Here is a 10954-nt window from a genome sequence, read left to right on the forward strand (position 1 = left end):
AGAGGATAAAAAAGGAGTTCGTCCTAGGAGATAAGGTATTACTTTTTAATTCTAGGGTTAAATTATTTGGGCATGAAAAACTTCAAAGCAAATGGGAAGGACCATTCAAGGTGATAAGCACTTCGTCGCATGGAGCGGTAACACTTTAAAATGATGAAGGTACGTTATTTAAGGTAACTGGCCACCATCTCAAGATCTTTCTAGAACTTAAAAAACCACCTGAGGATTTGGATGAGGTAGATTTTCTGATTTTACCATATATTTACACCACTGCCATCCTCCGTAATGTTTCATAACGTGAAAATATACTTTTTAGGATTAGATAGGAGTTAGAAACCACCATGAGAAAAATCACCCCAAGACCCCAACATGTGGGGCCGGCCAGCCCCACCTAGAGTCCGCTCGGCCCACTGTCAATGCCTCTCACGTCCTGTCAACTCTCTCGTGTCTTCTAGATCCTTCCTCTTCGTAATCCCATAGTTTTTCAACGCATTCTGTTTTTCCTCGTTATGAGACCTCATATGGATAGATGTTGACCCCTGCTGCAAGTTGATCCCCCTTATATAAATGAGCCCTTGCCTGCCTCCATTGGCATCCCATCAAAGTCTTCTCCTCCAACAGCAACAAAGCTCTCATCCTCTCTAGTTCCAATGGCCGACAAGCAAATCATCCCCTATGGAGCCAATCTTAACAAGAAGCCCGACGCGCTTGCGCTGACCACCGTTCCACAAGAAGTTACCCCTATTGCTCAAATCAATCCTACTATGCCCAAGCCATTCACTGCCCCTGATCGCTCCATCGCCGCCGCTGCTATGTCTTGAAGGAAAGCCTCTCCAACAAGAGCCGAAGCTAGACGCTGTTGACGGTAGTTACCATCCATCATGAATTGTCAATATAACTTGAAATCATGCATAAACAGGATCACCAACATAGACTTAGAGATTTAAATTGATAATTTCCATGAGTTTTGGTGAATCTGTGTTTTTAGCAGGGTTATTTTAGAAAACCGTCAAGGAGGATCAAATCGTCAAATAAAATCACGCTTATCCGCAACGAAATCAACTATAGAAGGTTCTAAAAGACTCGAGAGGACTCCACACTAAAGCAGGGGCCAAGCCACTGCTAGGTGGGCCCAACCAGCCCCACTTATAGACTGCCCGGCCACTAGGGGACCCACCTGTCAGCCTTCTTCGTACGTCGGTTCTCCACCGCCTCCTAGGATGCATCTACGTCATCCTTTAAGTCGGTTTGATCCAAGAGCTCATGTTGGACGCTTTGGCCTATATAACCAGCCCCTGCCCCCTCCAAGGCACACTATCATAAGTCAAGAGTAGACCAGAAATTAGGGTTTCCAGAGAGAAGAGAATAGAGCTCCAATTCTTTAAGTTTCTAGTATAGGCTAGCTAGCAAGGTTTAAGTAGAGTTTGGGCTATTGCTCAGGATTCCAGATCTGCCATCTGGAGACTGGTATAGCCATTGTATCTCTTTATTTATGACTTTCTGCTACTTCAATATTATGTTGCTATTTATTATGTTTCTAGTTTGCTCTAGTAATATGCTTGATATAGTTATGATTGATGATGAATATATGCATATGTTCGCAAAGCTCTTAGCTTAGTACTCGAGTGAGTTAAGTGGTCGACATTATATAAGCATGGTGCTTAGATATTATTTGTCTGCGTATGACTTCTGCACTCTGGGTCATGTAGTAGATCGTGGATGTGACACTCCCGTTGAGTCCTTTGTAGTCCACTCCTCATTTGTAGAGCACGTAGAACGTGATTATGAAGGAAGACACGCTCTGTTCTTAATCTTCCTTAGTAATGTTCCTTATGCATAGATCCAAAGTTAGTTATACTATAGATGAAAGTGTATATACTTGGTTGTACAAAAGACTTAGTAGATAAGTAATGACTTAGGAATCTTTTGCTCTTAACGAATCTCCTGCTTAGCCTTACTACATTTTATGAGTATCTATTTCTATCTCTGGAATACCATTATTACCTTACACTTATCATTTATTTATCACTTGACTTACCCCTACCATAGCATGAGAGTGGTTTTATCATAAGTATACATATTTGTCAATATCTCTATGCCAATACAACCCCATAGCTCCTCCCTGTGGATAAAAATATAAATAATGATACCTGGCATACTCCCGGTGAAATGCTACAATGGCATATTATCTGTGTGTTTGCGGATACCTTATATATATAGTTTACAAGTGTTCTCATAATTACCAACAATGTATTTCTGGCATCATGCTATGGATGACACCTTAGTTAAGAGTGATGCTAAGAAATGTCAACAAGCATTTCTGGTGCCGTTGCCGGGGAGGGGAACATGGCTAAGAGAATTGACCAAATAAATACTTATTGATAAAATCATAACCTCTGCTTTAGCAGGCTTACCCTTGTTTTGCCTTTGTTCATATCTTATTGTAGGATTTCACAATGGTATTGCAGGATTGGTTGTGATTCAACAATTTCTATCAATCAGAATCAACCGAATAAAGAGGAAGCTCAACACCAGTTTCTAAAGCTATGGCTAACAAGACTCTGCATGAGTTCTCTGCTCCAAGCACTGAGAACATTCGCATTGGACCAACACTCAAAACCGATAATCTTGAGTTCGAGCTCAAGCCAAGCCTCATAAACATGGTGCAAGCTACCCTATTCGGTGGAAAGGCACATGAAGATGCTAGTGCTCATCTTCAGAATTTCCTAGAGATAAGTAGCACAGTCATCATCAAGGACATTGCTCAAGACATCGTACTACTCCTCTTTCCATTCTCACTTGTAGGAAGAGCGAAGCAGTGGTTCTACACCAACAAAGATCACATCAATACATGGGCAAAGTCTTCAAAGACCTTCCTAGAAATTTTTTCCCTATAGGCAAGACCAATGCCTTAAAAGGAAAGATTTCAAACTTCCAACAGCAGAAAGGAGAGACCATTCCAGAAGCATGGGAATGTTTTCAAGAATATGTTTCAGATTGCCCTCATATTGGAATGGAAGATTGGTTGCTCATGCAAAGTTTCTACCATAGATTAACTTAGAAAGCCCATGAACAACTCGATGCCACTGCCGGAGGATCATTTATGTCACTTACTCTTGGAAAGCCGAAACTCTTATGGAAAAGATAGCCTCTAATCAAGGCTGGTCATCATGCAATATTCAATCATGTAATAAGAGTGAAGAAGTAATAGAAGACGTGTGTGCACTGTCAACCAAGATGGATGTACTATTGAATTGGCTCGAACAGTGAGACAATTACAAGAAAGATCGTTAGGCCATTCAAGATGCATTCAATGCTCAAAATTTATGTGGAGAATATTCAGGGGTTGAATTCCTTAAATATCAAGAAGACGCAAACATTGTTATCAATAACTTGGCTCCACAACAACAAAGACAAGGATGGAATCAACAACAATGGTCAAATTACCAAGGTAAGTACCCAAGTAATTATTCTTCTAATCCCAAGCAACCATCCTTGAGAGACTTGATCTTAGAACAAGCTAGGATTAACGAGAATTTTTCTAAAAAGCTTGCTTTTAATGACAGGGTCCTAGAAAACATAAACACTAAAATGGATAATGTTTCTTCTACCATACAAGACCAACTTAGCTATAATAAAGATAGAATCTCAATTAGCCCAGTTGGTCGCTGCTCTGCCTTTTGTCACTAACCTTGAGAAGGTTAATGCCATAACCACAAGAGGTAGCAAATCTACTCATGATCCACCATATCTGACAAGGATAGGTAAGACACCAGTGGTAGTGTAGGAAGAGGAGAAGAAGGATGATGAAGAAAATGGGCCACAAGAGCAAGAGTTACAACAAGATTTTCATGACACGACCCTCTTACTGTTTCCACGTAGAAATCGAAAAGCCAAAATGGATGAGCAGTTTGGTAAGTTTGTAGAGGTAATTCAAAAGTTATATATCAATATTCCATTACTAGATGCCATACAGGTGCCTACCTACGCGGAGTATCTCTGAGATATCCTCAACAATAAAAGACCACTGCCCTCCATAGCGGTAATTAAGTTAACGGAGGAGTGTAGTGCGGCCATCCTAAACATAGCACCTGTCAAGAAGGATCCAGGATGTCCCACTATTGATTGTTCAATCGAGAGCCAGAACTTTGAGAATGCATTATGCGATCTTGGAGCAAGTGTTAGTGTCATGCCCAAGAAGGTCTTCGACAAGCTCAACCATTCAACACTCACACCAACATCGATGTGTTTGCAACTAGCCAACCAATTGGTTCACTACCCTACAGGAATCGCTGAGAATATTCCGGTAAAAATATGAAACTTTTTTGTTCCTGTAGATTTTGTAGTCCACTCCTCGTTTGTAGAGCATGTAGAACGTGATTATGAAGGAAGACAAGCTCTGTTCTTAATCTTCCTTAGTAATGTTCCTTATGCATAGATCCAAAGTTAGTTATACTATAGATGAAAGTGTATATACTTGGTTGTACAAAAGACTTAGTAGATAAGTAATGACTTAGAAATCTTTTGCTCTTAACGAATCTCCTGCTTAGCTTTACTACATTTTATGAGTATCTATTTCTATCTCTAGAATACCATTATTACCTTACACTTATCATTTATTTATCACTTGACTTACCCCTGCCATAGCATGAGAGTGGTTTTATCATAAGTATACATATTTGTCAATATCTCTATGCCAACACAACCCCATAGCTCCTCCCTATGGATAAAAATATAAATAACGATACCTGGCATACTCCCGAGTGAAATGCTACAATGGCATATTATATGTGCGTTTGCGGATACCTTATATATATAGTTTACAAGTGTTCTCATAATTACCAACAACGCATTTCTAGCATCATGCTAGGGATGACAACTTAGTTAAGAGTGATGCTAAGAAATGTCAACAGACGCCTAGAAGCTTTTCAAGGTGGCGAAGGAAATCAACCGTCTTCCACCAAATGATCATGAGGTGCTGACTGGACTGAAGACCAACAAATTTGGAGATGTTACTTGTGCAAAGTATAAGTCGGTCACCCCTCATACCACTATTGATGGAGTCCGAGCTATGCCAGAGCAGATCAAGGTTGTTCCTCCCAAGAGGAAGGCAACATCACCACCTATTCTAGAGGTTGAGAAGCGTCCAAGGATGACCATTGCTCTCTTAGAAAAGAAGATTGAATATCTGAGCTATGTTATCTATACCTTAGAGCAAAGGATCGACGAGGAACATGTCTACTGCAAGAGTCTACAACAAGATTTAAACACTTTGAATCATTTTGTTGCTAAAATGAAGAAGTGAGAATTAGGTAGTCATTTTGATAAGGAATGAGTGTTAGGTTAACTGTTATCGTGTGTTTAGGTTTGTCGCTTAGCTCAGATGTTAGACCAATCGAAAGTTTGTGTTAGCCAGATAAAAGTTCGTGCTTAGTTTGTGCTTGTGTAATAAAGTGCCTTATTATTAATGGAGTCGTATTATTACCTGCTCTCTATTTCTTTTGGATATGCGTTTGTCTCCACATGTTGTGCAGAAAGTTATACAGGGAAACAAGTGTGGGGGAGACACACTGCAACAACAAGACGAGATCCGATCGCAAAAATCATGAAATTTGGAAAGTAATGAGTCAAGAACCACGTATGATGAAGCGGCATCGAGCGGACCCTAGAGTGGGCCACCCGGCCTCCTACATGGGCCGACCGGCCCATCACTATGCCGCCTCACCCTGAGCTTTGTCCACGGTCAGGTTTGCGACCCATACACTCTATTTTCATATGTTTTGCTTTTCATTTTGAACCAAATTGAAAATCACTTGATAAAACAACTTAAAACCTGAGGAAAGATTATTGCAGTCATGACTTAATGATAGACTCACATAATACTTTTCCTGGAAGTCATGCTACTGCTGGGAACTTATTATTAGGGACCTCATGTCACTTAAGTTGTTGTGGAATAAGATATAGTAGAATAATGAGAACTTGATTCTTTATGTCTCGTTATTGGAGAATTTTATTTAAAAAAGTAAAATAAATAGCTACACCTCTCGTTTGTGGTAAGTAATGTTCTACCAGAGCCATACATGATATATAGACTAGGAAAACTTTCTACATATACTACTTCTCATGGTGTTGAGTTTGGTCAAACCTTGTGACCCTTGTTGAGAAACTTATCATGCTCTCAAGATCAAGATCATGGACACTCCACATATATCTGTTGCACCTACACTAGGAGTACACAACAATATGTTTTCCATCCACCCAAAAATATTCTACTCCTACACTAGGAATAGACATAAAAATATGCTTGATAGGATACATGCTCCATGTTCTGGTAAATGTCTCTCTTGAAAAGTTTCAATTGTAGAAAAGAGACATGGGCTATGCAAAAGTTATTCATGAAAAGAAAAGGTATTGAAAAAAATGGACAAGTGTCCGAGATATTGAAAACAATGGGTACTTAGATGCCCACCTGAAAAAGAGAGAGATGAATAAAATAGCCCATGTTTTCTTGCAAAAAGTATTTTCAAGTTTTAAAGAAGAGAGATATGTTTCGAAGAGCATAATAGAATTAGGATAGCTACCATATACATATCCACATACATGCACATCTTGATCTAAGAGTATGACATTTTTCTCCTTGGATCCTTGTTTTGACATTACAATATATGCAATGCAAGTATGTTCTTACATTTATCCCTATCCGAGCTCCACATAACTTTTAGAAGTATGTAAAAAGAAGGCAAAGTCATTAATGCCTTGGTGAGGATAAAAAATACTACATATACCAAGTGATTCGAGAGTACTACAAAAGGAGAAGGTAAGCTATGTTTTGTTTTCAAAAATCTTAAAAGTTCCTCCAATCGACTTGACTGAAGGAAGATGGTGATATGTTTCAAGTTGTTCCATTCTTCAACCGCTCAAAGTTTCATGGTAGACACTTTGAATCCCACGGTACATACATGACTGGGAATGGTTTTATGTTGATGCCTTGTCTAAGGTTGTCTTGAGTAATCCATCCTTTTATTGAGGATGAGTAAAAGCCTAAGTGTGGGGGGGGCTTGTTTACGGTAGTTAACACTCATCACAAACTATCAATATACCTTTCATAAATGACTAAAATAGATCACCAACATAGACTTAGGGGTTTAAACTGACAAATTCCATGAGTTTTGGTGAATCTGTATTTCCAATAGGATTTAATCAGAAAACCGCCAAGGAGGACCACAATATTATAATTTTATTAATGAGTTTTACCATGCATTAATTCCATTTCTGTCCAACGGTGATATAGAATTAATGTAGAAGCATATTGTATGTTTTAATTTTGACCAACGTTAAATTACAGCATGCAATTATTATTTCAACTGTTTCTCACTTTCTCTGACGTTGTTTTAGGCTACAACCCAATGACGTTTATCTCATCCATTCCGCCTCTCAATGGAAGCAACTATAATGTATGGCGAGAGAAGCTTGAGATATGACTTGCGCTGTCCAATAATGATCTAGCACTTATCTCTCCGTGTCCCACTGAGCCAGTGGACCCGGTGAGGAAAGCAAATGAGACTGATGCAACTTTTGCTACTCGATAGTGTGACCATGCAAAAGTGAGAATGAAGTACGATCTTGATTGTGCGAAGTGGGATAGTTCAAACCGTATGTGTTTGATGGTGATAAAGGGCTCCATTGAGGATCCAATAAGGGGTTCGATCCCAAAATGTACCACCACCACTGAGTATCTCAAGAAGGTGGAGAGTTAGTTCACTGGCTCTTCAAAGGCTTATGCAAGGCTTGGCGGAGGAGCTCGCCATGGTGACGGTGTCGGTGGTGAAGTCGGTGAAGAGGGTTGAGTGCAGTGCAGGTCGGTGGTGCCCCGGCGGCGGCGAGGCAATAGGGCTTCTCGTCGCTGGCAGCGCTTCCCTGGATTGGTTAGGGTTGTGGGTGGGGTTGCTGGCGGCGTAGTAAACCTCGTACCGAGTGCCCTGGCCCCCTACCTCCTTTTATATGGCGCTGTGCGACGGGGGCCTACCAACCATGGCTCGGTTGGGCGCCCCCGATCAGGATACGGATCAAGGCCCCGACTTGGTCGTTGGACCGAGTCGGGAGGAGATCAACCTTACAACAATGGATCCTTCGGGTTCGTAGTCTATCTCATCATCGTCCTTTGGTTGTTGATCCTCATTAACTTCGGTACTGGTCCTTTCCTCTCTGTGGTCGCGTGTCCTTAAACCCGGTTTGATCCGTTTATTTTTTCATCCGGAACAGTGTTTTTCTCTCACAAATTCATCCAGCATTCCTCCAAACCATCCAGATTCCTCCAGAATTCAGACAAGCGAACAGACGCTGCCTCCATCGTCTTCTGTAGTCACAGTCAGTCCACCAGACGTGCGCACATTATAAGATGAGAGTGCAATCTTAAAAAATCGCAGGTGACACGGAAACTCAGTCAGTCCACCATGGACATATTTACTTTGGTAGTAGTATGAGGCAGAATTTTCACTGATGCCTTCCATTATTCTTAAATCGCTTTGTTATTTCCTCAACTTATTAGCATATTGCAGCCTTGTTGTGCTATATTCTTACTCATCGTCTTTACCCTTACCATTCAACCTAGCTACAGGTTGGGAGTTTAGACGAACACTGACCAGAGTAGGATACAATAGTTGTACTCTCATTAGAGAGAAGAGCAGTGTTGTGAGGAAGTAGTATATATGTCGACTGATGAGTTTACTAGGGTTATAGTTGACAGTAAGGGTGTAGCTAGATCTCGGGCTCTAATCCTTCGAAAAGCAGGTGCGCTTAGTTTGCGTGAAAATTGTGTAACTTGTGGGGTGTCCTAGAATTATCTTTTTTTTTGCTATTTGCGCTGCCATTATTTAATTTTTTAGAAACATCTGGCTCTACAAATTACACGGCTTAAGAGACTTTCCTATGTAAATTGTTTCCAGTAGGTTCCTTTATTTGCCACCTTTGTAGAGCACCAATTTATACAAAACTTTGGCAGAGGCAGTTCTCTCTCATTCTCATACAAATATACAATCATGTATATTAGCATGCCATACAAGCAAGTATACGCTGGTTAAAGAAATTTTGGACCTTGATTGGTACAGTCATTATATTTGTAGATCAATACTAATAAAGACCCACCTGACATCACAAATAAGTTTGAAGACAGCTGGTGCACTTTACTTACACCGTAATGTCCCTTCATGTTTTCGTGGTAGGGCGATCGAACAGTGAATGAATTATAACGACATTTTTCTTTTGCAAAACATGATAAACACATGCACACACACTTACCTCTTAAAATTACACGAGGCATCACCGGAAAGAGGTGCCTATCGTCTATTGAATATAAGAACCCCGTCAGCTCTTATATAGGCCCGGTCTTGAGAATTCAGTGGCCTGGAGCAGAATTAAAGATCAAGGCACCTCAATATAAACATTACAGTAGTAACAATAATAAGGATTGTGTGTGTGTATAATGTTACTATTGGACAAATGCAATATTGCATCTATAAGTAATATTCATATCAAATTAAATATTTATACATATACCATATAACCATTAAAAATTCTTCTAGCATTTCTTGATGCAAAGTGATTGATGATTGTATACCTCTTAAGTCAAATGGTCGCCGGTGATTCAAACAAATTAGTGGATACATAAAGGAGTGAGGCAAATATTAACCTTGACGATTGATATACTAGGTCTGAATCCAAGCATGATAAAGTATGAAACAACTGGAGAGAGGTGCTACAATAGTAGTGGAAAAGTAGCACAAACCTATAAAAGAATAGATCGATTCAGTTGAAAACTATTGCTACGTGCCGATCCAGCAGGATAGCATCTTGATTAATTGACAATTAGCGATGGCCGTCGCCTAGAATAAGTTAATCATGTCATTGGCGGACAGGCCGGCCGCTTGTATCGATCGACCATCAGCCTGCTTATATTATCGGACTGAGCATGAACGCCTCAGACCGTCACCCGGCCGTGCTGCTTTCATCATGCACCTCGTGCTAGGTTGCGGATACCGTTGTAAACGACTACTCAACTTAATAAAAAAATGCGTCAACGGACATGTTCACGAAAAAATCATGTACCTCGTGCTAGGTTCTGAACCAGCAAAGCGCTTGTTAGCAATAGTGATCGGACAAAGGAAGAAGACGACTTGGAGAAGGGGAAGAAGCAGCAAGTGGCGAGGACAGATTACTATAATTTAGTTCACAGGTTTCTTGTTATCCTTTACAACTAACGTGGAAGACTTATACTAGCTACACTAACGACGTCAGCCTCTGTAGCCGTAACAACATTGCTGTCCGCTTCGTCCTCGACGTTCTGTTCCTCATCACGCCTACAACAAGATCTTTCTAGGTGATAAGCACTTCGTCGCATGGACCATTCAAGGTGATAAGCACTTCGTCGCATGGAGCGGTAACACTTTAAAATGATGAAGGTACGTTATTTAAGGTAACTGGCCACCATCTCAAGATCTTTCTAGAACTTAAAAAACCACCTGAGGATTTGGATGAGGTAGATTTTCTGATTTTACCATATATTTACACCACTGCCATCCTCCGTAATGTTTCATAACGTGAAAATATACTTTTTAGGATTAGATAGGAGTTAGAAACCACCATGAGAAAAATCACCCCAAGACCCCAACATGTGGGGCCGGCCAGCCCCACCTAGAGTCCGCTCGGCCCACTGTCAATGCCTCTCACGTCCTGTCAACTCTCTCGTGTCTTCTAGATCCTTCCTCTTCGTAATCCCATAGTTTTTCAACGCATTCTGTTTTTCCTCGTTATGAGACCTCATATGGATAGATGTTGACCCCTGCTGCAAGTTGATCCCCCTTATATAAATGAGCCCTTGCCTGCCTCCATTGGCATCCCATCAAAGTCTTCTCCTCCAACAGCAACAAAGCTCTCATCCTCTCTAGTTCCAATGGCC

The 10954-nt window shown here is 40.6% G+C and overlaps 1 non-coding gene across 1 annotated transcript; it reads right to left on the minus strand.

The window, feature by feature from the left end:
* Positions 1 to 2907: 2907 nt before the first annotated feature.
* Positions 2908 to 3014, minus strand: LOC136511332 (small nucleolar RNA R71). Its single transcript, XR_010772682.1, has one exon. It is a non-coding gene; the product is annotated as a small nucleolar RNA R71 (small nucleolar RNA).
* Positions 3015 to 10954: the final 7940 nt, after the last annotated feature.

This window comes from Miscanthus floridulus, chromosome 1 (genome assembly GCF_019320115.1).
Source record: "Miscanthus floridulus cultivar M001 chromosome 1, ASM1932011v1, whole genome shotgun sequence".
Classification (NCBI taxonomy): domain Eukaryota; kingdom Viridiplantae; phylum Streptophyta; class Magnoliopsida; order Poales; family Poaceae; genus Miscanthus; species Miscanthus floridulus.